Source organism: Pipistrellus kuhlii, unplaced genomic scaffold, assembly GCF_014108245.1.
Source record: "Pipistrellus kuhlii isolate mPipKuh1 unplaced genomic scaffold, mPipKuh1.p scaffold_m20_p_3, whole genome shotgun sequence".
Lineage (NCBI taxonomy): Eukaryota > Metazoa > Chordata > Mammalia > Chiroptera > Vespertilionidae > Pipistrellus > Pipistrellus kuhlii.
Genome location: NW_023425529.1, coordinates 1450279 through 1477378, shown reverse-complemented (window position 1 = coordinate 1477378; position 27100 = coordinate 1450279). Strand labels below are relative to the sequence as shown.

At 60.7% G+C, this 27100-nt stretch overlaps 1 protein-coding gene across 4 annotated transcripts in view; it reads left to right on the top strand.

Annotated features, from left to right (window-relative positions):
* Positions 1–9847: 9847 nt before the first annotated feature.
* Positions 9848–27100, top strand: part of MGAT3 (beta-1,4-mannosyl-glycoprotein 4-beta-N-acetylglucosaminyltransferase) — a 28367-nt gene continuing 11114 nt past the window's right edge. The window contains exon 1 of one of the 4 annotated variants that reach the window (XM_036454666.2): positions 9848–10181. The gene's annotated coding sequence lies outside the window, so the exon portion shown is untranslated. Of the gene's footprint in view, positions 10182–20264; positions 20527–22947; positions 23003–27100 lie in introns of those variants that run through there. The other 3 variants (XM_036454665.2, XM_045587473.1, XM_045587472.1) reach the window with 3 other exon arrangements.

Sequence of the window (27100 nt, the reverse complement as noted above, 5' to 3'; positions counted from 1 at the left end):
CTTGCCCAAATCAGTTTGGCTCGGTGGATAGAGCATCGGTCTGCGGATTGAAGGGTCCCGGGTTCAATTCCGGTCAAGGGCATGTACCTTGGTTGTGGGCACATCCCCAGTGGGGGGTGTGCAGGAGGCAGCTGATTGATGTTTCTCTCTCATCGATGTTTCTGGCTTTCTATTCCCTCTCCCTTCCTCTCTGTAAAAAAAATCAATAAAATATATTAAAAAAAAGAAAAAAGGGGGCCATGCTTGCTGTCAAGAGCAGCTCCCGACACCTCTCTTACTTAAGACCTCTTCTTGCACAAGCCCCCCCGCCCCCCGCAGAGAAACGTGGGCCCCAGGTCCTCTGTGGGGGTGACGCCCCTGTTTCTGGGGGTTCTCCGACAGGGGACCGGAACGAGCTGGGGGGAGGGGCAGGAATGCGGCAGAGGGACCCCGTGTGGGCGGGTGGCCTTCTGCCAGGCGGCCTGGGAGTGGCCTGGGCCGCTGCTCCTCTGGTCCTGGGACGCAGGGCCTCTCAGCCGAGCCCACCTCCCGGCTCAGGGTGCAGAGTGGCGGGTGCTGCCCCTCCAGCTGGCTGGTGGCCCCATCTTTCTCAGAACAGGCAAGGACCAGCTGGGTGAAGGGCAGATGAGAAGCCACCGGTCTGGGTTGAGTCACAAGTACCGTGACCCTGAGGAAGCCACTGTCTGGCACACTGCAGACCACACGGGGGAGGCTCAGAGGTCATTGCTGTGCAGGCGGGACTCCCGGGGGGGTCCCCGGACAGGAACCTGGTGCCACCCAAGGATCCAGCTGGGGCGCCCACCTGACTCAGTCCTGGAGGACTTTTTAACTCAGAAGACCCAAACCCCAGGAGCCTGATGACTTCCCTGAGTGAACTCGGAGAATGGCCCTCCCTGCCCCCCACCTTACCCCCCTCAGCAGGTGGGTGGAAGCAGCAGTGCCAGCCGGGTACTGTCTGTCTGTCTGTCAGGAAGAGAGAAGCCCTCGTCCCGTGGGGCAGGGCTGTGGCCCAGGGAGCCGGAGCAGCTGGGCCTCCACGCCTCGCTCCCATTTCTCAAGCGCGACCTCTGGGCCAGCCGGGGCTCCGCTCCCACCCTCACTCACTGGGCCTCCCTCGCCCCAGGCCACGTCGTGCTGTTGTCATCCCTGTTTGGGGGAAACCAAGTCCCAGAGGGTGTGTGTGTGTGTATGACTTGCCCAGGCCACCAGAGGAAGTGCTGACTGTCATGTGCCGTGAGCCTGAGGTTTCAGGACCTTAAGATGCCAGGACTCGAAGTGTATTGGTTACCTATTGCTGAGTAACAAGCATCCCCCAGTGTGGCTCTGCTCACAGTTCTGCCGTTCGGACAGAGCTGGTCTCTGCTGTGGGCTGTGTAGGCCGGGGCGGACGACTGGCCTCCCACAGTCGGGTCTCTCTCAGGGGTGGTTTGACAGCAAGAGGCTGTCTTCTCCCTTCAGGATCTCTCGGCTTCTTCCCTCTGTGGCCTCTCTCCAGCAGGCTAATCTGTGGCCTTTCTCCAGCAGGCTAATCTGATTTCCTCGTGTGGCCGCTGGCTTCCATGCTGCAGGCCTGGGTTCTCTCCGTCACTTCCACCTCATCCTCCTGTCACAGCACCTCGCACAGTGGCCACCCAGGCTCCTGGGGAGGGGAGACAGTGGGCCGTGGGGCTGGGGACCCGTGGCGAGGAATTGTTCGCCGTCTCGGCAGGCATTCTTCCACCCAAGGATCCGGCCTTCGCGCAGACGTGGCCGGTGTGTCGGGGTGGAGAGTGAATGGTGGCCCAGACTCCAGAGGAGGGAGGCAGACGCCGGGCCAGTGCAGTGGGGCCGGGATAGGAGGCCTCAGAGCCGCTCTCCCCAGGCCCGGTCTTACCCTCAGCCCGAGCCTCTGAGGGCGAGGCGGCCGAGCCCAGTGGGGAATGAGGCCGGGCCTGCCGCTCCTGCTGGGACAGCGTTCTGTGGCCCGGCCTCGGCTTTGCTGGGTGCTGCTGGCGGGGAGCAGGCTGTGGCCAGACCTTGTCCTCCACCTGCCCTGCCCTGCCACTCCCTGAACTGAGAGACTTCCCAACAGCTCCACCCACCCTACCCAGCCTCTCAGGTTCTGAGGAAATGGTGTCCCCAGATAACGATGTTCATGGGTGTGTGTGCGTGGGGGTGTGTGTGTGTGTGTGCAAATCCTTCCCCCACCTCTACCCGCCCCCCAAGACCCGGGAACTGCAGGCCCCCTGCCTCCCATCAGGTCCGCAGAGCAAGGGCCTGAAGCTGCTGCCGATGGACAGGCTGTGAGTTGGCATCACTGGGCTGTACCCCCACCTCCATGGGTGGCACCTTTGCCAAAGCAGGTGCTGGCTGTAGGGTGGGAGCCAGGGCAGGAGTCGGGAGAGGGGTCTCTGGGTGGCTGGGCCCAGCCCTGCCCTCCCTGTGGTGACCTCTGGAATGTGGCCGTGTGAGCTCGTGGGGAGTGCCCAGCTGGGTGCTGTGGGTGCGGGGAGGTGTGCCCTATGTGTGTGCACATGGGTGTGCCTGTGCGTCAGTGTGTACAAGGCTTGGTGTGCACGTGTGAGAGTGTGTTAGAGCGTGTGTGCGTGACATTAGGGTGTGTGTCTCCCAGGGGCTCGCTCCACCGGTGCTCCAGGCAGGCGCACACAGGTCTGGGTGTGTGTTCTCCTCCGCGGGCTTGACTCCTGGTCCTCTAGGCCAGTGGCCGGCAAACTCACTAGCCCACAGCGCCAAATATCAACAGGACAATTGAAATTTCTTTTGAGAGCCCCATTTTTTAAACTTCTTCTAACGTCTTCAACATAGACTCGCCCAGGCCGTGGTATTTTGTGGAAGAGCCACACTCAAGGGGCCAAAGAGCCGCATGTGGCCTGCAATCCGTGGTTTGCCGACCACGGTCCTCGGGGATCCAGCCCCAAGCCCTGCAGGCCAGGGTGCTGGGCTGGCCGGGGCCGAGGCTGGTGGAGCTTGCTTAGCCTCCACCTGGCCGCTCAGGCTCGCGCCCAGCATCTGTGGCATGCTTGGTCCTCGGGATGAATGAGTCCCTCTGTGCCGGCCAGTCTCTCCGCACTGTGCCTCAGTTTCCTTGCCTGGGGGTGGGGTGCGTGAGGCTGTGGGGGCTGCCTGGGGAAGGCAGAGGGTGGGACAGCAGTTTCAGGGGCGGTTGCCAGGCCCAGCTCCCGGTGCAAAAGGCCGTTGGCCTCCTGGCTCACATCCGTCTGCAGCCACCGCGGCCGGGCCGATGGGAGGACTTTCCCCGGGCGGCGGTCTTCCCCACCGGGAAGGCTGGTGCTTTCCTCGCCGGCTCCTGCCAGCCCCCATGAGAGCTTACACACAGGGGTGTCCCCCACACCCTCACAGAGGCCAGCACGGGGACTCCAGGCCCCCTTCCTGGGGAGCAGCGTTCACCGCGCGGCTCTGTGCCAGGCTGCGAGGGGCTGGGGGCCCTCAGCCAAGACAGGCAAAGACCCTGCCCTGAGGTGGCTTCGCTCTGCAGGGGAGACAGGCAAAGGACCCGCAGCAGGGACATCACCTGGAACTAGATGAAGAGAACACTGGGAAGGAAGGAGGAGACGCCGAGGGGTCAGGCCGGGGGCAGAGGGTGTGTGTGTGAGGCATTTGTGCTAAGATGGGTGGGGGTGGGGGTGGGGGGTTGTGTGTGTGTGGGGAGCGGTCCAGACCGGGAACAGCCATCCAGACAGAGAAGAGCCACCCACACAGGGAACAGCCAGTGGAAGGAGGTGGCTGAGCAGGGAGTGTGGAGGGAGGGGCAGGCTGGGAGGCCCGGTGGGTGGCCCCAGAAGGACCTGGTGTTACTGTGGGTGAGAACGGGGCCACCACAGGGTCTGAGCAGAGGAGGGATGTGACCCGCATTCCGGGGTCACCCGGGCTACTCTGTGGGGCAGGAACTCAGGAGAGGGAGAGCCATAGAGGGAACAGAAGTCAGAGCAGCCTCCAAGGGGAGGGAACACGTGGATTGGGTCTTGAAGGCTGAGTAGGAGTTTTCCCAGAAACGCTCTCTGAACAGAAGGACTCATACATGCCGGGGGGTGGGGGAGGGGGGAGAGAAAGAAAAGTTGACGAAATTGCAAGCATTTCAGAGGGCTGCATGCTGTGTGCTTTAGGAAGGGGGTCGGCAATAAATGAATGAATGAGTGAGTGAGTGAGTGAGTGAATGAGGGAGAGGGTAAGAGAGGATGCCAAGTCCAGTGACTTCACCCAGGTGATGAGGAAGGAAGGAAGGAAGGGGACCGGCATTAATTGAATACCACGATGCCAGCTACCAGGCCCGTTCTGCAGGCCAGGAGCCAAAGCCCGGGGCCAGCTCACCGCCCTGCCCGCAGCACAGGCTGGGGACTCCTCACCTGGAGAGCAAGGCCTGCGGGCGGGCCTGGGATGACGCAGGGAGGGTGGAATGTGGATGTATTCCCTGCGGGCCGCAGTTCCTGAAAGCGATAACAGACCTCGCAATTGTTCCCGGAGCCTGAGGGGTCCAGGTGAAAGGGGACAGCAGGGCTGTAAGGTGACACCACCCGGGCGGCTAATCTTGTATCTGCTCTCAGCTCCCGGCTCCAGCAGCCTCCCTGCCAGGCAGCCTGGCCCCAGAGGAGGGCTGGGAGGGAGGACCACCTACGGAGCCCAGGCCTCCCCCCACCCCCCCCCCAAGGGCCTGGGATACGATGGAGGATGGGGAGGGAGAGGATGGCGAGGTCCCATTCCACTGAGTGCCCTGTCGGGTCCAGGCAGTGGTGATCCCATTTCCAGATGAAAAAACAGAAGCTTAGGGCCCAGAAATGTCTGGAACATGCAGTGGAGCTGAATTCGAACCTAGGTCTTTTAAAAAAATTATTATTGAGTTGAAAGAGAGAGAGTCAGACAGACAGACAGACAGACATTGTATTGATGTACTCATTGGTTGTTCCTTGTATGTGCCCTGACCAGAGATGGAACATGCAACTTTGATATATCAGGACGATGCTCCAACTGAGCTGCCAGGCCAGGGCCTCGAACCCAGGTCTTAATCACAATGATTTTAGCGTCTCCACCTGTCAATGCCTCTGTGTGCCTGACCTGTAGAAATGCTGGGCGGGTGTGTGTGTGTGTGTGTGTGTGTGTGTGTGTGTGAGAGAGAAAGAGAGAGAGAGAGAGAGAGAGAGAGAGAGAGAGAGAAGCTGAGAGGGGAGCCGGCCCCACTGCCTCCGGCTCTTTCCGAGGTGGGTCCTGGCCTGCAGGCCTGGGCGGGAGAGGGGAAGGTGGCCGGTGCCGGGATCCGCCGGGGGCAGCTTGTGTATGACTGAGCACTTGTCATCCCTGTCGGGCTGGGAGGGCAAGCATCGTCACTCACAGCTCCCTGGACCCTGTGAGAGCGGCCTGGCAGGCAGAGGCTGGCCGGGATGTGGCCCCCACCACGGCGGACTCTCCTGAGGTCTCCCAAGAAGCTTGGGAATCTGCAAAGGTCAGAACAAAGGCCAGAGGAGGGGGAGGACGGAGCCCCAGAGCGGGAGCGGGCCCACAGGAACTGCCTGGCCCGGCAGCACAGCGCTGGGCAGGCAGGGCTCCGCCACTCCTGCTCCTCCCCCCAACTGCCCTGGGGTGGGGGAGGGAGGCTGCCTTTGGGGGCTCCCTGCATGGGCCTAATTGCACCCACGTGTGTGTGTGTGCGTGCGCGGGGGGGGGCGCTTGGTGAGGGATGCAGGGTACAGCCCTCTGAAGGAGGGCTTGGGGCTTTGGGGCCACAGCTTTCCCAAAGTGGCCGTTTTTAGACAGACCGAAATGCTTTGCTAATGACAGGCAGTAGGCATGTGGCTGGCATTAATTTACTCACTTAAAAATATATATATTTTTAATTGATTTTTTAGAGAGAGAGGAAGGAAGAGGGAGAGATAGAAACACCAATAATGAGAGAGAATCATTGATTGGCTGCCTCCTGCACAACCCCTACTGGGGATCGAGCCCACAAACGAGCATAGGCCCTTGACTGGAATCAAACCCTGGACCCTTTAGTGTGCAGGCCAACACTCTATCCACTGAGCCACACCAGCTAGGGCAATTAACTAATTTTTTAACCAAATATTTATGGAGTGTGTCCTGTACTCTGGACTCAAGAGACAGTGGCCCTGCAGACATAGTGCCAGCTGAGACAGACTGGAGGACAGGCCCAGGGCAGACACCGCCTGGATCTGGACCCATTTCACCCTCCCAGCGGCCTTGTGAGGGAACCCTCCCTCTTCCTATTTCACAGACAAGGAAACTGAGAGTGAAGCAACGTGTACAAAACCCTAGACTGAAACCGGTTACCGCCGTACAAGCCCTGACCTCTCACTCTGCCCCATGAGCAGGGCCTGGGGGCCAAGGACAGGGGAGCACGTGTGTTACGTGCATCAGTGGAAGAAACTAAAAGGAATCAGCTATCATGTAATGGATTAGTTTTTAGGCCACAACAAAGTGGCTTCACATCAAAAAGGCTGCGTCCAAAAACATCACAAGGGTAAAATCCATACTTAGAGGGAAACTGGGTGGCCGTGGCCGTGGCCATGAATTCTACATTCTTACACTCCGGTGTTACTGGACACCCTTCAATAATTTTCCTTTTACGTTATGTGTGGCTATTAACTATTCACCCACATCAATGAACTATTTCCAAAAGACAAACAGGCCCATTTTCAAAGGACAGAAAGCCAAGGTGGAGGACGAAGGGCTTACTTTCTGGTCTTCCTGGCCACCCTTCAATAATTTCACATTTGCATTGTGTATGGCTATTAACTGTTCACCCAAATCAATTAACTTTTTCCAGAGGACAAAAGGCCCATTTTCAAAGGACAGAAAGGCGTATTTGTGGTTCAGGCCCTGATCCAGCTAGTGTTGGGGGAGCAGAGCTGGCCATGGGGCAGAAAGAGCGCACACAGGGTGGCAGACACATGGTACACCCTGGCAAAGAGTGGAAAGGAGAAAGCCCCACAAACCTGGGTCTGAGCCCCGCTTCCAGGACTCCCCGGTCTTGTTTTTTTGGGCATGTCACTTCCCCTTCTCTGCTTTGCTGGGAGCTGTGAGAATTAAGGGATATGATCATTTTTAAAAAATATATATTTTCTGCCGAAACCGGTTTGGCTCAGTGAATAGAGCGTTGGCCTGCGGACTGAAGGGTCCCGGGTTCGATTCCGGTCAAGGCATGTACCTTGGTTGCGGGCACATCCCCAGTAGGGGGTGTGCAAGAGGCAGCTGGTCGATGATTCTCTCTCATCGATGTTTCTAGCTCTCTGTCCCTCTCTCTTTCTCTCTGTGAAAAATAAATAAAATATATATTAAAAAAACATATTTTCTTGATTTTTTACAGAGGGGAAGGGAGAGGGATAGAGAGCCAGAAACATCAATGAGAGAGAAACATCGACCAGCTGCCTCCTGCACACCCCCTACAGGGGATGTGCCCGCAACCAAGGTACATGCCTTGACTGGAATCGAACCCGGGACCCTTCAGTCCACAGACTGACGCTCTATCCACCGAGCCAAACCGGTTTCGGCAGGATATGATCATTTAAATCTGGCTTAGTGCTTAGGTTGTAGGGGAGGAAAACATTTCATTCTTCTCTTTCAGGTCCTCTTGCTGGTCAAATTACCATGGGAAAGATCCAGGGGAGAAAAACAAACTTAGTTATGCCCATACGGGGGCCCCGTAAGAATATGAACCCCCAGGAAAAGGGCAGTTCACAGGATGAGAAGAGAAGATGTTTGAGATTTAGGTATTTGTCCTGCCGTACAGAAAGATCATCCACATAAAAAAGTCACCTCTCTTTCTAGGCTAGGGCCTCTTCTGTACATTTGTAGGCAATTAAGGAAGAAGTAAACGCTTTTGAGTCTGCTGGGTGTTGATTGCTCAAAGTCATCCACATGCCAAAGCGGCACATTTTGGGGAGGCTTATTCTAAACTGGGGGAGCGAGACTGCCATGGCGCTTCTCTCATGTCCCTGGGCTGTGGGCTGCCGGAGGCTGGGGCGGGACAGCAGGCTGTCCGGGGAGTCAGGGGCGGAATCGGAGGAGAGCTTGCATGGGTGGTAGTGAGGGGTCCGTGGGAGATGGAAAGAGAAGGACAGAGAGTGGGCTGGAGGATTGGGGGGCGGGGAGGGGAGGGTAGAATGGACAGGATTTGCAGAGTGTCTGAGTATCTGAAGTAGGTGAGTCGTGGGGATGGTACAGAGACCAGGGATGTGCTCAGAGCAGTGCCAGCTGGGAACGGTCTTTACATTTTCAAATGGTTGGGGGAAAGCAAAAGAATAGTGTTTTGTGACATGTGAAATTTAAGTGGAATTCACATTTCAATGTTCATAAATAAAGTTTTATTGGAACACAGCCATGACCATTCCCTTTCCATATTGTCTTGATGTTATACTACGGTGGCAGAGTTTAGTCATTGAGACAGAGGCCCTATGGGCAGCAAAGCCTGAGATAGCCACAGTCTGGTCCTTCCAGATGAGTTTGTCCACCCTGGGAGCCTGGGGACAGGAGAGCATGAGGCTGGAGGAAGGAATAGGGCCTGGTGGCCAGGGCCGCCCTCTGGCCCGCCCAGGAGCAGAGCTTAATTAAGGAAGTGGGAGCCACCAGGGTTCAGGAAGGATGACCTGTTCGGATGCAGGTTGCAGAAGGGTCACTGTGGCTACGGGTGAGGGTGGACCAAGTAGGCAATGGGCACCTGGAGCCGGGGGGCCGGTCCCAGCCACGGCCCAGGCTGCCCTGAGGACGTTGGCTGAGAGGGACCTCGCCTCGAGGCCTCCCTGGCCCGCCCCACGGACGCACCTTCGCCCAGGGCCCGCGGCGGAGCTGGGCGCGTACCCAGAGTGCCTTGCACGCGGGCGGAAGTCGCCTCTGGAAGTCACACTTGGGCGGAAGTCACCACCGGACGGAGCCTCGAGAGCGGAAGGAACCGCGAGAAGGGCGGGAAGCGGGAGGAGGCCGCCTGGTACGCCCCGCAGGAGCATCGTGGGCCCGCGTGTTACATGGTGGGCGTTGGGGGAGCAGCCGGCGCCCCGAGGCCGGAGACGAGGCTCAGGAGGTGAGCGGGGCCGGCGGGTCGCCCACTCCGGGCCCAGGCCGCGGGTGGGACGGTCTGCGCCGGGGAGGCCGTGAGGCCCGGGAGAGAGCCAGCACTCCGGCCTTCGGACGGGGCCTTCGGACGGTGCGTGGACGGAGGGGTCGGAAGGACACAGCCCGGCGAGGCCGCTGGGCCGCAGGCGGTGGACGGTGGCCACCCCGAAGGGCACTCGGACCCGTGCAGCCACGGGAGCAGGCCTGGCGCCGGGCCGGCCACACGGTGCAGATCCAGGCCTCCGCACCGCGTCATAGATACACACACCCCGTCCCAGCCGCCCGGGCCCCGCACGCACACACCACACCGGAGGCCTTCGCACGGCCAGAGGTGTGCACACCATCACAGCCCGCGTACCGGCCGGCGTGCACAGCCCCGCACCCGGGAGCGGCCCGGGGACACTGTGGGTCACGCAGACCCGTGCCCTGCGAACCAGACGCACACCTCCCCGCAGACACAGCCCCGCAGACACGGCCCCGCAGACACAGACCGAGCACTCTGCCCGCCCCGCCCCTCGCACACGCCGCCCCGCGGGACGCGCCGGGCGGGGGCCGGGCACGCACGGCCGCGGGCAGGGGCGCTCACACAGCTCCTCGCACACGCACATCTCCCCGCACACGCACATCTCCCCGCACACGCACATCTCCCCGCACACGCACGCCCGGAGGCGCGGAGCGGCGGCCCCAGCCTGCGGCCCGGACGCCCGGCGGGCGCGGAGGGGAGGGGGCTCGTGGGGGCGGGGCGGGGGCCGGAGCGGGCGGGAGCGGGCACCTCCGTGCACCGGGATCGGCCTCGCCTCCGCACCCAGCGCGCCCCCGCGGGCCCTCCCCGCGCCTCCCGCTCGCCGGGCCCCGCCGCGCCCCCGGGGGGCAGCCGGGCGGCCGCGCCGGGCCCGCGAGGCGGGGTGGAGGCGGGGGCAGGGGGCGGGGATCGGGGCCGCGCCGCCTGCGATGCCGGGCGCCCGCCGCAGCCGCCGCCGCCGCCGGAACCCGGGATGGGGCGAGAGGCTGCGGCGGATGCCAGCATCTCCCCGCCGGGGGCCCCGGGGGCCGCGGAGCCGCCGCCGCCGCTGCTGCCGCCGCTGCTGAGACTCGGCGGGCGATGGGTGAGTGGACCCTGCTGCCCGGGGCCCCGCCGCAGCCCCTCCATCCCGCACCCCGGCCCGCCCCCCCCCCCCGCCTCCGCCTCCGCCTCCGCCTCCGCCTCCGCCTGCGCCGCCTCCTCTGCGCCCGCGACCCCCACCCCTGCGCGGCCTCCCGCCGCCCCCTCCCCGAGCGTGACCTCCGGGGCCGGCGGGAGCCTCGGGCTGCGGGCCTGGGCGGGGGCTGGCGGCCGGGATGGGGGGATGCGGAGGCTCTGGCGCCCCCGCGCCCAGCCGGCTGCTCCGCGGAGCTTTCCCCGGCCCCCCTTCCCGGCTCCCGGCGCGGGGCGCCCCCGAGGCACCGGCTGGAGCTGTGCTTTGTGCCCTGTAACCCCCACAGACCCCCAGGAGGCGCGGGCGGGGAGCGAGGCCCCGGCGCCCGCCTCCCCGGCCCCCCTCCACCTGGGTCTGCGGCAGGAGGCGGAGGCGGAGGCCCGGGCGCAGTCGGGGTGCGGGGCGGGGGCGGGACGGGGGGACCTGGTGGAGGAGCGTGGGGAGAGACCCCCAGCCGCGGAGGAGGGGGCCTCCCTCATTTCCCACCGCACTGCCCGGGGCTGGGAGGGGACCTGGCCGGGGGAGGGCGCTATAAATACCGCACAGTGAGTTCTGGAACCTGGGCGGGGAGGGAGCGAGTCTGGGTGTATGGGGAGGGCGGGGAGGGCCTGAGCTGGGGGGGCAGGAGAAGCCGAGGGGGGGGGGTCTCAGGCGGCCTGAGTGGCCCGAGGTCGGGTGCCTCTCCTGCTCTGGCCAGAGGGGTGCGGGCAGGAGCACCACCCCAGGGAGACCCTCCATGTTCCCCCAGAACCGGCGCTCCCCATCCCCATGGCACTGGTGCTCACTCCTGGGCCACCAGTCAGATCTGCCTGGTGGGGGAGCGGTGGGCGCTGGTGTGTCACCTCCAGGGGCAGTTACCGAAGATCCGGGCGTGGGGCCAAGCCGAGGATGGAGGGAAGAGCAAGCTGCTCCTCCCCCACCCCCAGCTGGCGATTCTGTGGAGTCATCAATGCCTCCCAGTGCGGGGGACAGCGCGGGGTCCTGGGAAAGTTTGGAAGAGGGGCTGCCCGCCCGAGGGGGGAGCGGACTTGCTGGAAGAGGAGGATAGGAAGCCTGAGGCGGGTGTTCGCTGGATGGAGAACGTGGGAAGGGCATGCTGGTGGAGGGAATGGCGTGAGCAAAAGCTTAGGGATGTGAGGGCCTGGTGTGTGTGGAGAGACGGAGGAGGGGGAGGGTCACGCTCTGCCAGGGGCCAGAAGGAGCCCAGGCCGGGAGGGGAGGGCCGGTGGAGAGAGGTGGTGGGCCGCAGCTGGCTGGACTCTGTCCGGAGGGCTGGGGTGATGCTGGCTGGCCCCACGCGCCCCTGTCTCCTCTCCTCCCTCCCCCGGCCTGAGGGTCAGCCCCGATGGATGTGGTCAGGGCTGCGTGACCCTCACTGGTGATCCCTTCTCTGTGGCAGTGAGTCTCATTCCCACGTCTGTCAGACGGGCAGCACCTTCCACGCGGTTGTGGAGGGACTGCATGCCATGATGCGCTGGCACCTGCGAAGGAGCTGGGGCAGTGCCTGGCTGCTGCGTTGGTATTTTTACCTGTAAAACGAGGACATCGGTGCCAGCTGGCAGGCCAGGCTCTCCTCACCGGGTGGCGGTGAGGATCATGTGAGGGAGCCGGAGGCTGGGAGCGGAGTGCCCACGGCTCCTAGGCGGAGAGGAGAGCAGCGGAGCGGCCGGGACAGGGGAGCCCTCACACAGCCTCTCCCTGCCCCTCCGGGCGGGCACCACCTCTGGCCCCAGCCAGGGCATTCAGGGACCCTGCTGTGCTCTCCGAGGCCAAAGCCGCTTTGTTCCCCTTTCTGCACGGTGCAACCCCTCCCAGCCAGCTCTAGGCCACCGCGTGGGGAGAGCCACCAGGGCTCCTTTCCAGAAGTTTCTTCAGACATTCAGGTCAACAAACACGATGTCCTCCTGTGAGGGGCACTGTGCCAGGCGGCCAGGTGGAGAGCATGCAGGCCGTGCCCTCGGAGATTAGAACCCAGTTGGGCAGCAGACCTCCCCGGGCCCCCACAGTCTGCCCAGCCCCGTGCTGTCTGCCCCGTGCTGATTGCGCCACGGCCAGCCAAATGCAGAAGATGAAAAAGGCTTCCAGGCCCATGGCCCAGCTGCACGTCCCAGGCCTCCCACCTACTGTTATGTGACCGTGGACGGTGGCCCTGCCTCTTCCTGTCTGTCTCCGGGTCTATAAAATGGGGACGGTACGCACTATCGCTGTTTGAACAGCTTGGTTCAGTTCTGGTGTGTGTTCACTACTCTCCTTCTAGAATGCATCTCCCTGTTCCCTCCCCCCCTCCTCAGAGACTACCCAGCCGGCCCCAGTGCATGTGCAGTCCACATCCCTGTTGTCTCCTCCTCCTGTCGGTGAGTCCTCTTAAGCAGGGGGCCTGCCTGTCTGTGTCCGTGGCTGGGGCAGGGGGCAGGGGCGGTGGTCTGCTGGCAGCTGGCTCTCTGAGGAGCAGGTTGGCCCATGTCTGTGGTGTAAATCTTCCCGGCAGGGTCCATTTCTAGCTGCCAACAGCTTAACGATCTCATAATGGAATCAGGGACACCAAGCATTTAGTGGGTGCTTAACAGAGGATGGTTGAAGGAGAAGGAAAGGCCTCAGGCGCCATCCGTCAGCTGGGTTTGGGGGGCTGCCAGGCCGTTTGTACTGGAGAAGGGCTTTCAGGGTTGGCATTAGACAAGCGGAGGGTGGGGCCAGGGGTCACCCCAAATAAGGACCCGAAGTGGGACTGAGAACTGAGGGAATGGGGGGCTGGTGTCTTCTTTTCCTGGGGCTCCGCACCTCTAACCCTGCCTCCCTTTGGCATTCACCCCTCTCCCAGGAACTTCCCTGGAGCTTGGCCTGGCCTTGGGGCTTGCTCAGATCGGCCTTGCTGGGCCCCAAGCTCTAGCTTCACAGAGCTCTCTCAAAGAGGACCGGAGCCTCAAATTCTTTCCCTTCGCTTTTGCTGTTCCCGCTACCTGAGTGTCTTCCATCTGAGGCAGGACAGGAAGAAGCTGGGAAATTTTCTTGGCGAGTAGAATGGGGAAACGGAGACAGATAGATGAACACACTGGCCAACAATTTACATCCAGAGACAGAAGGTCACCTCCCTCGGGACCTCAGCTGCGTTTCCGCTCCAGGCCCAGAAAAGCAGCCACGCCAGGTGGGGGGTGCCAGGACCAGCTGCCCTGGCACTGACCAATCTTGAAAGTCACAACTGAAAAAGGAAAGAATATTCTGCTGAAACCCTCCTCTGAGACCTCCCCTAAAGTTCCCATCTGCAAGAGAGAAAACCCTGGCCAGGTGGCTCAGCGAGTTGGGCATTTTCTGTGCACCAAGAGATTGCTGATTCAAATCCAGTCAGGGCACTTGCCCGGGTTGTGAGTTTGATCTCTGGTAGGGGGCATGCAGAAGGCAGCACTCTCACATTTATGTTTCTCTCTCTGTTCCCCTCCCTCCTTTCTCTCTCAATCAATAAACTATTCTTCCTTAGAAAAGAGAGAGAAAAGCCTCAAAGCAAAGGACCCAGAAGACCCAGGGCATGCTCTCCCTCCCTCCTGGGAGCAAACCCATGCCTCACTTTTCCTTCTTCCCCCACAGACACGCATCTCCTAAACTCTAAGGAACCCCAAAGCCACACAACCAGGGGAGCAGTGGGCAGCAGCAGCTTGTACCAGGCTAACTCCCTGGACCTGTCCCTGAGGCCCTTTTTCTCTGACTTCCCAGGGAGCCACAGCAGCCCAGCCTGAGCTCCCCTATTGCTGCCTCTGTGCTAAGCCCTTTCTTGTTTGGGGAGCTGCTGGGCCATGCTGTACTGGAGCTGCCTGCCTTCCCCAAACTGAGGATCGAGCCTGTCATCTGGGCATGTGCCCCGACCAGGAATCAAACTTTAATCTCCTGGTTCATAAATTGATGCTCAACCACTGAGCCACGCCAGCTGGGCTATACAAAGATTAATAAGTGCCCTAGCCAGCGTGGCTCAGTGGATAGAGCATCAGCCTGCAGACTGAAAGGTCCCACATTCAATTCCGGTCAAGAGCACATGCCCAGGTTGCAAGCTGGATCCCTGGTAGGTGGTGTGCAGAAGGTCGCTGGTAAATGATTCTCATGATTGATGTTTCTATCTCTTTCCCTTTCCCTTCTTCTCTAAAATCAATACAAACATGTTAAAAATATCAGTAACTAACATTTATTGCATCTCTACAGCAACCCATGACAACGGTACCATGATGATCCTCTTTGCAGATGGGCAAGTTGAGGCACAGTGTCTTGTCAGCACTGGCCTATCCTTCACATCTTAGCTTGAGCATTACTCGTGTGGGGAAGCTTATGTGAGTCCTGATCTCTTTCCTGTGGGCCCACAGAGCAACCTTCCTGTATCTGTACTTGCTCGTTATCACACAGTTCCCGCTAGACCAAGCATGTCAAACTCACAGGCTAACACCAGCCAAATACACAAAGTTTATGTGTATGTGGGCCACAAAACAACAAAAGCTTCAATTTTCATAGACACGTAGGTTTATTTCGATAGAGACACGCTGAACACAAAGGGCTGAAATAAATGAGTCATCGGTAACAAAATAATAGAACACTTTAATAAAAGTTAATATTTTTCCTTGGACATTCGCTTACCAGACAATGAATAACTATGCAAATTAATAAGCGTAAAGCTATTTTTCTTGTTCTCCAAAAGCGAAATATTTCCTGTTGCACACACCAAACAAGTCAGTCCAAGACTAATGATGTGGCCATCGGCTGCTAAAATATCCGCTGCTGGTGTTAGTGGAGAGAAATGGTGCGCCTGCGCATGAGGGAAGTGAATGCAACACGATTATAGTCATCAGCATTAGTGAACGTTATAGCTCGCTATTAATAATTACGTATAACAGGATGTTGTAAAATTAAGTTACGGAATTTTTATTAAAATGTTTTTTTACATACTGTTGTCTTGGCTGGGCCACAAAAAATATTCATGGTGGGCAGTGAGTTTGACATGCTTGCACTGTGAGTTCCACAGACCTGCAGGAGCCCAGACGTGAGGATGAGTGATTCTCAGCCCAAGCTGCTCTCTGTCCATGACCCTCCTTCTCTGGCCCTTCCGAGGACAGCCTCAGGGCCCAGGCGGGATGGTCACAGGGACCCTGCTGTCCCCACCTCCCAGCGGGGGGAAGGGCGGTGCCTGGAGGGGCTGAGAGCCTCCCTCCAGCTGGAAGCAGGCCTGGTGGAGGGGCAGTGGAGCACCCTCCTGTGGCCTAGAAGGGGGCTCGCAGGGAAACAAGGCCTTGCACATCATCCAGGAGGTTAACCAGGAGGTTAAGGGTGTCCCTGAAATGGAAATTTCCCTGTTGGAATGGAAATTTCTCACTTATTTTCAGAAGTTATCAAGGTCCCTGAAATCAAAATCCCTCACTTATTTTGATCTTTTCTCTAAAAATAAAATTGGAACAATAGGAATCGTGTACACACCTAATTACTTTGTTATTTTAGGAATTTGGAGCTTTTTGGCTCAAGACTTGGGTTCCCACTGAAGCGGAAATGCCTGGGGGTGTGGGTGGGCCGGGGTCAGGGCCAGGCCTGGGTGCTGGAGCCGGCTGACCTGGGGCCTCAGGACCTGCCCTCCAGCTGCCCTTTGGGGCAGGCCTCCCAGCGGGTCCCAGAGGGAGCACACCGACTCTGAGCGGTGGGGCTGAGGGGAGGGAGGTGGAGGCAGAGGCAGGCTCCCGGCTTCCGGTTGACAGAGGCTCATGATATGTGACTGTGCAGGCTGTTCTCCCCACTCAGCATTCCAGTCATAATCATACGCTGCTATTGGTTGAGCACTTACTATGTGCTAGTTGCTGGGCCAAGCACTTTGTCTTCATTCTCCCATAGAGTTATCCTCACCCGCGGGGACGTAGGTACTATTATTTATCCCTCTTTGGCAATTTGAGGGGACCTGGGGCCCAGGGCTCAGGGCTGGGATAGTTACCAGCCTGTAGGACCCCAGACAGGGCTGCCTCTCCAGGTCCCCTTGGTCACCCAGAGGGGACCACTCTGAGGCTCAGAGGAAACAGCTGCCTCACCCGTGTCCTGGCCCCCAGGCCCTGGTGTCACTCCAGTCTCCCCATAGTCCCAGGGCCCTTGCTCAGCCTCACGGGGCAGCTTGGGGACAGGATCTGTTTCCCATCTGGTCCTCGGGAGAGCCCAGGACAGTCTGCGGTCTAAGCCGAGCCCACAGAGGGTGGGTGACTGAGGATTTAGAGGCCTGTGGGCCCCAAGAACCACTGCCTGGCCCCGTGGAGGCCAGACGGCCTTAGGAGACCTCCTGCTCCCGGGGTCCAGATCCTGGGGATCAGCCCCGCCTGTGCTCTGGGCCTCCGCTCCCTGGCCGCCCCCCCAGCTGTGCACACGCTGTGATGAACCCCACCTGCTACCCCTGCTGCCCTTTTCCGGGAGCGCCTGCCGCTCCGTGGCCCCCAGAGCCTGCCTGGTGCTCTGCCTAAGGCCCTCGGGGCTGCCCTCGTGCTGCCTGTGCGTGTGGGCTGGTGAACGGTGGTGTCGGGGAGGAGAGCAAGCAGAGCTGCCAATGACGGGAGGGGCGGGCCCCCGGCTGGGCGCACGGGCACGCACTGGGGGCTGGACCGTGCCTGACAGAGAAAGCACTCGATCCACATTTCCTCGGCGTTTGGTGAGCGGTGATTGTGAGTGGCGGTGCGGCCGCTCTGGAAACACGGCAGTGCGGCTGGTTCGGGTGGAAGATGGAGGAGGCGCCGTCCCCACGGGATGCTGGCCTTTCTTGCGTGACTTCATTTCGGTGTTTCAGGGGCCGTGGTGCCCGAGTGATCCCCATCCCATCATGTGGAAACTGAGTCCCAGACAGGGAAGGTGACCTGCCAGGGTCACAGTGTCCGGAGGTGGATCTTCGGGCCAGAGTCTGCCCGACTGGCTGAAGTGTGAGCGAGTCACACCCAGCGCCTCCCTCAGTCTGAGGCGTGACCTGCCGCTTTCACCTCTGCCATGTCCCTGCTCAGAAGGCTCGCACCCGAGGGCACACTGCGTCTGCAGAGGTGGAGGGGGGAGAGCCTCTGCCAGGCTGGTGCGGGGCATCACGTGGCTGGTGGGGGCAGAGCCAGGCCTGACTCAGGCTGGTGCACAGGGTGGTCCGAGGTAACAGCCTCTGGCCCAGGTGAGGACCAGAGAGTGGGACGCCAGGTTCGGCTCTGCAGAATGACCACCGTTAGATTCACTAACCAGCGGGACTGGCCCTGGAGGGCACCCAGGCAGACGCCCGCCTGGGGGTGCCCAGGGACCTCCAGGCTGTCGGAGTGTTTGAGGCCACACGTGAGCACGGCCATGGCCCTTTGGCCACCAGGGGCGGCATGGGACTGAACCCCAGTTGCTGCCTGTGGCACTGGCGTGGGGGGTGGGGCAACGCACCAGCACCCCCATCCAGACCAGAAGTCCAGGCGCTGGCTTTCCCTCGGGCCTTTGCGGGCGCTGTTTCTCTGTCCGGAACGCCCTTCCCCTCCACTCCCGGCTCGTCCTTGACGGTCCCTCCAGGAGCCATGCCTGAGGCCCCTTCTAAGGGGCTGTGAGAGCCTGCGGGCCAGGCCTGTCCGATGAGGGCCTGGACGGACACGCCAGCGGAGTGAGGGAGAGGACTGGGTCGGGGGACTCAGGCGTCCGTAGAACGTACTGTGCCTTCCCTCTGCCTGGGTGACAGGAAGGGAATCTGTGAAAGATTCTCAGGGGCCTCCTGAGAGGTTCTAAGAAGCAACTGTAAGGTGCTGCCCAGCCCAGGTGACTGTCCCCTCAACTCAGAGAGGGCCCCCTGGCAGCCGTGAGGCCACGAGGCCAGCCGACGCCACCCCTCCCACAAAGGAGACACTGAAGTCTGGGCACCTGGGACTGACCCAGTGTCACGGAGCGTGGCCGTGGGTCCCCTTCGAGGCGTGCAGGAGGGGAGCCAGCTGCGCCCCACCCCCACTCCTACCCCCGCGGCAGCCGTTCTCGGCGGATCCAGGTCAGGCCTGTGGAGGGGTGGGAGGAGCGGAAAGAGCCAAGTCCCGGGGCTCAGGTCGGCTCTGCTTCCCAGTGTGGAGGACATCGCTCCTTAGAGAACGTGCATGTCGCCCACAAGCTGGCAGAGAATCCGTGTTGATTATTCACCCCAGCCAAAGGGAACACGGGGGGAAATCTGTGAGCGCTTAGGCCCAACTGTTAGCCTGAGAGGTGGGGATGGCGCGTGACACTGTCCCGTTTCTCTCACGATTTTCAGGTTTTGTAGAGGGTCTGGTAAATGTTTATAACCAGAAGGATGAAGTTATGTTTTAAAGGAGAGAGGTAAGAGAGGTGCTCTGAACAGCCCGTTCACCGTCTGTCCGATTCTGGAGTCACCGCCGTGCTGGGCCTCACCAGCGGGCGTGGCCCAGCCCCCGCACATCCCGGAGCGGGTGCACCTGCTGCGGACAGCTCGCGTGTCAGTTGCATGTCTCTCACCCCGGAAATTGGGTCAGTGGGAGTCCAGTCTGGGGCTACGGGGATGCAGTTCTGCTTGAATCCAGCCCACACCTCTGACCTCCTTCCTCTGCGCTGCTCTGGCCTCTGCCCCGCTTCCCCTGCGCGCCCACATTCCAGCCTTGGGGCCGTTGCTGTTGTCTGCACACGGCCCTCTTTTGCCCACCTCCGGCCTTCGCCGTGCAGGCCCTCTGCCTGGAAAGCCAGCCTCTGCCTGGTGTTGCCATGCTCCAGGGAAGCCGTTCCTGCCCCTCCCAGCCAGCGGGCTCCCAGGGCTCTGAGCTTTTTTTTTTTTTTTTCCCCCGTAATATATTTTATTGGTTTTTTACAGAGGGGAAGAGAGAGGGATAGAGAGCTAGAAACATCGATCAGCTGCCTCCTGCACACCCCCTACTGGGAATGTGCCCGCAACCCAGGCACATGCCCTTGACCGGAATAGAACCCGGAACCTTACAGTCCGCAGACCGACGCTCTATCCACTGAGCCAAACCGGTTTCGGCATCTGAGCTTTGGTGAGCAGTAGACACCCTCGTGGTCTCCGCTGAGCCAGGCCCTCTGGTCCTGACCTTGCAAATCATGCCCCCGCTCCAGGCCTTGGTTTCCTCACTGTGAAGTGGGGCCATGAGGCGGAGCTGAGGTGGAGCACAGGCTGGGAAAGGGCACTGGTCTTGGAGCCCGGGCCTCCCGGAGGTTGCTGAGACCAGGACCCTGGCCACCGGGCTCCTGGACCTTGTCGCTGCGGCCTGCTTCCCTCGGGCCTGTGTGGGCACGGTGATGCAGCGGGTGGCTGGGACTAAGTGATTAGCGGAGCCAGCGCACATCGGTGGCCCCCATGATACTCAGGAGCAGGGGCCCACGCCGAGCCCTGAGTGCGGTGGTCCTGCTACAGGTGAGGACCTACTGAGTGTCCCCAGGGAGACAGTCAGGTCCTTCCTCCCGGGGCTGCTGTCCTCGCAGGCGGGGTGGGCAGAGGGTAAGTAACGGGGGAGGGGAAGAGAAAGGGGTCATTGTTCCTGCTCCATGGAGGCTCGCCAGGTGCCCAGAGTGCAGAGCCAACCAGCTGTGCACCTGCCCCATCAGACCGCTCCCAGCCCAAGGTTAATTGTGGCCTCAGGTTCCCAGCTCTGAGCTGCGGGCTCGAGGCCAGTGCAGCCTTTACCCCCCAAATCCCTTTGCGGACCCCCCCCCTTATGTCTCAGCAGACGTGCTGGGAGCGGGTCAGGCTCTTGCTGGAGGCTGGAGCCGTTTCATTCCCTTCCCACCCTGCCCCCCTCCCCCCCAACACACACACATGCACTGGAAGGGACCTTGGGAATTTATGGAGATGAGCCAGCTCTTTGCAGGGTGTGAGCCCATGTCACACTCAGGTCACACTTTTTAAAGCACCAGACCAGCCTGAGAGGCCGGCAGTGTACTGAGAGGCTGGGTGTGCGGATCTGGGGGAGAGTCATCGATTCCACGACAGGCTGACACCTCCTTTGTGTCAGGCTGGGGCCACCCAGGAAACGGGCAGCGCAGCCTCTGTGTGGGTGAGGGGTGCTGGGGGTGCAGGCCAGGGTCTCTCCAAAGGAGGGCCAGGGAGCCCTGGAGGACATGCAGGTCAGCTGACCCCTCCTGAGACAGCATGGAACAGGGGGGTGAGCTTACGCATCGCCTTTGAGCCTCCTGGAGGATTTGGACTTTATCCTATGGGATGAGGTCCAAGGTGGGAGGGGCAGCGTCAGATTCGGTGGTTCTTCGGCTCATGGGGATGAGGCTGTGCGGCCGCTGTGCTGTCCAGGTGAGCGCTGGCGGTGGTGCAGCCAGCACGGGACAGTGGCCCTGGGAGGGGGTGGGTTTGGAAAGTACAGGCCATGGGACCGACAGGGCGAGGTGACGAGTGTGCAGGTCATCGAGGGGGCGGTGCCTGGCGTGTGCGGCTGAGCGGACGGTCACATCTCTAACGGGGCCCAGAAAGAGGAAAGCTGGAAATCCCCGAAGCTGTCCATGCGTCGCTGGGCGTCAGGCCCAGGCCCCGGGTCATCAGCTGGGGCTGTTGGAACAATGTGAGTGAGGTCTTCGGGCCTCATTTTGCAGTGGAGGGTCCCAAGGAGGATGGAAACCGGCCAGAGAGCAGGGCCTGGCCCTCCCTGTGGTCTGGCCCAAGCCCCCTGGTCTGCTCCTCTGTCTCCCTTACCCGGCGGACACCCGGCCTCAGTCCGCAGGTGTATCCACCACCTGCCACCTGCTGCCCATGGGAGTGCCACGTCAGCCAATCTGCTTCACTCCGCATGGGGGCGCTCCCCACCCCGACGCCCCAGATGCAATGCATGGAACCGAGCTTTGCAGCCTTAGCTTGGTTCTGTGGCTCTGTGCCGGGGAAGGCCCCCTGAGGACAGAGGAGGGGTGGGTGTGGCCTCCCCTCCCTTCCCTGCCTCAGGCCTTCTGGCCTGGAGACTTGCGGCTGAAGTGGCCCTTTGTATATTGTCCCTGCAGGACGGGCCGCCTGGAGGGAGGGGCTGGCACTGCCGGGGCCCGAGGGGCTGTCTCTGCGGGGCGAGTGCTGGGCTTCCCTGGGCCTCCGGAGCAGGGGAGAGACCCTGTGGGCGAGGGCACGCTCTGGCCAGGCCTGCTGCCCCCCAGCCCAAACCGTCCCTCAGAATCTGTCATCGTGTTCTCATAAGTTCCGCTGTCATCCGGAGCGCCGTGCCCAGGCCGGGCTTCGTGGGTGTGGGCAGTGGTGACCCTGCTCTCCTGTTGTTGACATTCGGAGCGAGCAGTGTGGGTGGGGGACAGACAGCTTCCGCAGCGAGGAGCGCTGAGAGCAGATGGCCTGGGAGGGGATCCGAGGGAAGGGCATTGTAGGTGGAGGGAACAGCGGTTCGAGGACCTGGGTGTGGGAGGGACGGAAAGGCAGGGACTGTGGCTGGACAGAGTGAACGAGAGCTGAGGTCAGCAGAGAGGCAGGGACCGGCTTGACCGGCTTGTGGACACGGAGAGAAGTTTGGATTTCACTGTGAGGCCGGAGGAAAACGGGGTTCAGAGGGGGTGTAAGCAGGGGAGACATGGCCTGATGAGGATTTGGCGGGGGCAGACTGTGGGGCCCAGCGCCAAATGAAAACGCACGGCCTCTTGTTCAGAATGAGGAATTTCAAGATGGAATTTTAAAGGAGGAGGCAGGAGGGAGGCCAGTAGGAGGAGGATCGGGGTGAGTCCTTGGGACTATTGTCGAGGGAGGTGACGACAGGCCTTGCAGTGAGCGCCCCAAACAGGCACAGGGTGAGGCGTGTAGAGGGTGTGAGAGCCTCAGCTCAGAGGCCTGGTCTACACCAAGACCCTTGGAATGTCACCTCTCTCACAGGGGCTGGTCGGTCCCACGTGGCAGATGGGGACTCTGGGCCCGGGGGCATTAAGTGACCTGATCACACGGGGCTGAGGAGGGGCAGGCAGGGTTTGAATCCAGCTCCCTTTGACTCCATGTTCCAGGGCGCTGCCCCCTCTCCTCCTCAGAGGTTGGGCCTGGGGGCACCTCGCCCAGCCTGGGCCCAGAAATGAGTTTCCGTTCTTGTCTGAATAGGAATCACCAGCTCAGGCCTCCCTGGCCTTGCTTTTCCTTAGAGTGAGCCTGGGAGGTGTGGGCATCCCAAGCTCCATCCCACAGATGTGGAAACTGAGGCAGGACAGGCTGGTCTCAGCCTCTGGGCCCCTGGACTTGTCTGCTTGCTGGCTTCTCTTCTCTGGACAGGGCAGGGGGAGCTCTTGGGCCTGGAGCCCGGTGTTTGGGAGGTCCCGGGCCTCTGGGCTCTGTAAGGATGGGGATGATCAGCCTGCATGGGGCCCGGCTTGGTCAACAGTTATTCGAGGCCTGGGTCCTCCTTTCTCTAATCAGAAAGTCTGTTAATGATTTATGCTTTGCTCATTTAAGTATTATAGGCCTGTGCTGCTCCTCCAAGGGCCTTATCTCTCCCCCTGCCCCCCTCCCATCTTGGCTGGACTCTGATCTCTTCCTCCTGGCATTCTTCCTGTCCCTGCTCTCCCAGCCATCGGTCCCGGCCAGGCTCTCCCTACCTTGATGGCGGGGCCTGAGCCCTTAAGGAGTGCCCCACGCCTGGCCTTCTCTCAGCCGTCCTTCTCGGGCCTCAGCTACCCTACGTGGTGGACGTCATCCCCTCTGACAGATGGAGGCACATCGCTGGACTCACCTCCGCATTCGCTGCGGCCAGCTCGGGAGCGGGCCTGGGGCGCTCACAGCCTTCAGGGCAGGAGAGGGCCCAATGGGAAGCTTCTCTCCAGGCTGATGGGGGCTCCTGAGCAGCTGGGTGGAAGCAGCCCCGCCAGGGGAGGCAAGGGCTGTGCTGGGGTGCTGGGGGTGAAGGAGGGAGAAGGAGGCCCTGACAAGGGGACAGCACATTTAGAGGCCCTCAGCGCACCCCCTCACCCCACCAGGAGCACGCATGCTCCATCTCTGCCACCCCCCTCCCGCTGAGCCCGGCTGGGAGGAGCCCGGGAGGGCAGGTCCCACCCCCGGAACGGATGGCTGCTGTGGTGGGCTGGAGCATTGCGCCAGGCAGCGCAGGAGCTGTTTGAGGGTCTCCTCAGGATCAGCCACACACAGTCCAATCTGTTCCCCTCACTGAGAGCCCCTGCCCACAGGCAGGGAGCTGGGCCCGCGCAGGACTGCAGCCGGTGTTTGCTGAGGCGGTCAGGATCCGGTCCCACCGCCCGCCGGCTCTGTCCAGCTCTTCTTCGTGTACCTCGACCTGTTTCCGTCTGTGTCCTGACAACGTCCAGGAGCCCCTTGAGCGAGGGCACAGTGCAGGGTGACCTTCTGCCCAGAGAGGGAGCAGGCGAGGCTCCAGAGGGAGGTGGGCACTGGTTCACCGAGCACTGGGCCCTGGCCGGCTCTCGCCTGTAGACGGAAACCTCGAGTGTTCCCTCCTCTGAGCAGCCGCCTGGCATCGACGCCTCGCGCTGCTGCTTGCTTGCCCTTTTGTGCATTCAGAAGCCCAGAGACGTCAGAGGGACAGAAAAGGCAGGGCCAGGTGGAGCTGGCACCGTAGCCAGCTCGTGCTGCCTGCGCTGCGCCCGGGGGCGGGGCAGCCGGGGGGGTGGTGTGGGTCAATAAGCCATAAAAGCCAGGCACAAGGTGGAGCTCAGCAAAGCAGCTGGGATGGGACATGGCCTCACCTGTGACTGGGACCCGGGGCTTGAGGCAGGTACCAGGTCGGGGGGCGGGAGAGGTCCAGGGAGGAACCATGTGGGACGAGGCAGGGTCGAGTGTAGGGAGCAGGAAGGCCCAGGCGGGGGGGACCAACACCCCACTGCCCCTTCCAGGGCCAGCCAGGAGCGAGCTAGGGCCCTCAGAGCGGGCTGCAGAGGCGGCTCCCTCCGCAGTTGGCTCAGGCATGCCCGCCTCTGTTCTCCTTGTAGGTGCGGGGTTGGGTGTTCCAGCCCAGGGTGGGGGTGGGGTGGGACCTTCCCTGTCTCCGGTTCCCAGCCAGCAGGGCTGGGGGAAACTCAGAGCGGGAGGTGGGTGGAGGTGTGGACAGGGGCAGCAGGGCCGGTGTCTGCAGTGCCAAGCGGGAGCTTCCTGAAGTCCGGGCCTCACCTCAGAGGTTCCCAGCTTTCTAGAGCACCTGATGCCGCCACGTTCCTGGAGGTCCAGCTCGTGCAGGGTGATTGGTTCCCGGGATCCCGGGGGGCGGGGGACCTGGGCTTATGAGACTAGTGTAAGTCACTGCAGCACAGCCTGGTGGAGCTCGGCCTGGGAGAGGGGAGTGTGGGCAGAGGGTCTGCCCGGTGAGCTCTCCACGGCTCCTGCTGGGGACGGGGCAAGGCTGGAGGCAGCAGCCTGAACTCCTGGGTGAGGCCCCGCAGCGGTGGGGTGGGTGTGAGTCCTGCTGCTGCCCGTGCCCTCACTGCCCATCAGTCACTGTGAGGATAACGCGGTCAGGCGAGTGCCAACCCGGAAACACTGGTGCTGCTGAATGCAGCTGCGAGAGGGGTGATGGCAGAAGCACGTCTCCTGGGAGGAATGTTCCAGGCCCACGGGTCCCAGCCTGCCAGCTAGAGGGTTTGCCTGCATTGGGATTACAGACCCAAGAGGGTGGCTACTGAGATGGGGTGGTCAGGCTTGTGTCCAAGCAGCCCCTGAGGTGGGGGGAGTATCCCTTGCCACTCCACTTGCCCCTCACCAGACTCAGGACCCCCGACTTTGCTGCACAGCCCTGGGGGTTCCCAACACAGGCCTCTGTGCCCTTGGCCCGCTGCCTGGGATGCTGTCCCCACTCTGTGCAGTGGCTCCTGCTGGACCTGGGGTCTCGGCTGAAATGTGCTCTCCCTGGAGGCCCTTCCCGACACCGGGCGTGCTCGGTCCCTCCACTGGACGGAGCTGTGTGAGGACCTCACCCCCATCTGCTGCACCCCGGTGCCAAGCCCAGAGCTGACTGCCCTCTCCACACCCGCCCACAGAGTCCGATCTCTTGCTGGTCGGGACCATCAGGTGGCCCCCAGGGCTGTCTCCCCTCTCCCCCTCCCCCCCGCAGCTAGTGTCTCTGAGCACCTCAGCATCAGGTCCGCTGTCCCCACCCCTCCCGGGTCTGGGTCCGGGTCCGGGTCTGGACTGCATGTCCTGGCTGCCTCCTGCCCCCAGCACCACAGCTGGGCCCCAGGGACCTCCTCTCAGCTCCTCCCACTGCCTCCTCCGCATGCTGCCGCCCCCACTGCCCTGCCCCCTTCTCCCCAGTTCTTTCTAAACCCTCTCTGTCCAGTGGCCGTTAAAGCTAACATTTTATTTAAATTATGTTTCTTTATTGTTAACATTACAGATGCTCCCCATTTCCCTCCCCTCTCTGTCCTCCTCCACCCAGCCCCTGCCTCACCCCAGGTCTCTCCACACTCTTGTCCCTGTTCGTGGGTTATGCATATATGCACCCACACTGAAGGGTCTCCAAGGAGAGGACTTTTCACCAAGACCCCAGGTCCAGCAGGAGCCACTGGCAGAGGGGGGACAGCACCCCAGGATTATTATAATTTCCGAACGCATCTGGCCACTCAGTGTGTGTGTGTGTGTGTGTGTATTTAAGAGGCCCCGTGCATGAATTTATGCATAGGTGGGGTCTGGCCAGCCTGGCCAGGGGGAGGGGACATGGGCAGTTGGCTGGCCTGCCTACTGGTCGAACTCCTGGTCTAGGGGACAATTTGCATATTAGCTTTTTATTCTGTAGGATATACACTGAGTGGCCAGATTATTTCTACAGGTCTGAAAACCTCTTTATTATTGATTGAGAAATTATTAGGCATTCAGAGATCATCATAATCTGGCCACTCAGTGTGTATATTTGGTTAATCTCTTCCCTTCCTCCCCTCCCCTCTCAGATTTCAATCTTTCATGCATCCATGCCCCTGCTTCAATTTTGCTTGTTAGTTTTTGTTCATTAGATTCTACGTGAGATCATGTGACATTTGTCTTTCTCTGACTGGCTTATTTTGCTTAGCATAATAATCTCCAGGTCTATCCATGCTCTCTCAAAGGGTAAGAGATCCCTCTTTTTTACAGCTGCATAGTATTCCATGGTATAGAGGTACCACAGCTTTTTAGTCCACTCATCTGCTGCTGGGCACTTGGGCAGTTCCAGATCTTAGCTCTTGTAAATTGTGCTGCTATGAACATAGGGGTGCATATACTCTTCCTGATTGGTGTTTTGGGGTTCTGTATTCCCAGATGTGGAATCACTGGGTCAAACAGCAGTTCCATTTTTTATTTTTTGAGGACACTTCATACTGTCTTCCACAGTGGCTGCACCAGTCCGCATTTCCACCAACAGTGCACGAGGGTTCCTTTTTCTCCACGTCCTCACCAGCACTTTTATTGATTTATCGATGGTAGCCATTCTGACAGGTGTGAGGTGATACCTTATTATCGTTTTGATCTGCATCTCAGATTAGTGACGAGCATTTTTATGTCTGTCTGCCATCTGTATGTCCTTTCTGGAGAAATGTCTATTCTGGAGAAGTATTTATTCAGTTCCTTGGTGTATCGGGTTAATGTTCTAACCAAGTGAGCTTCCCGGCCAGGGCGTACCAGTCAATGTCAAGTGCTCAGTAGCCACATATTGCCAGTGGCTGGGGGGCTGGCCAGCATAGGCCTAGAGGTTTCCACCATCAAAGAACGAGTCATCAGATAGCTTTGCAAGCTAACAGGTTTGTCATCCTCAGGCCCAGCCTGAAGCTGTTACCCTGCTCAGAGCCTCCCTCACCCTGCCCAGCCCCTCTAAGTGGAAGCTGGGTGGGCCTCAAGCCCTGTAGAGGAGGGGCTTGTACAGGGCATCAGAGAAACGCCCTGCAAGTTGCTTTACCCTCTGAGCCTCCGTTTC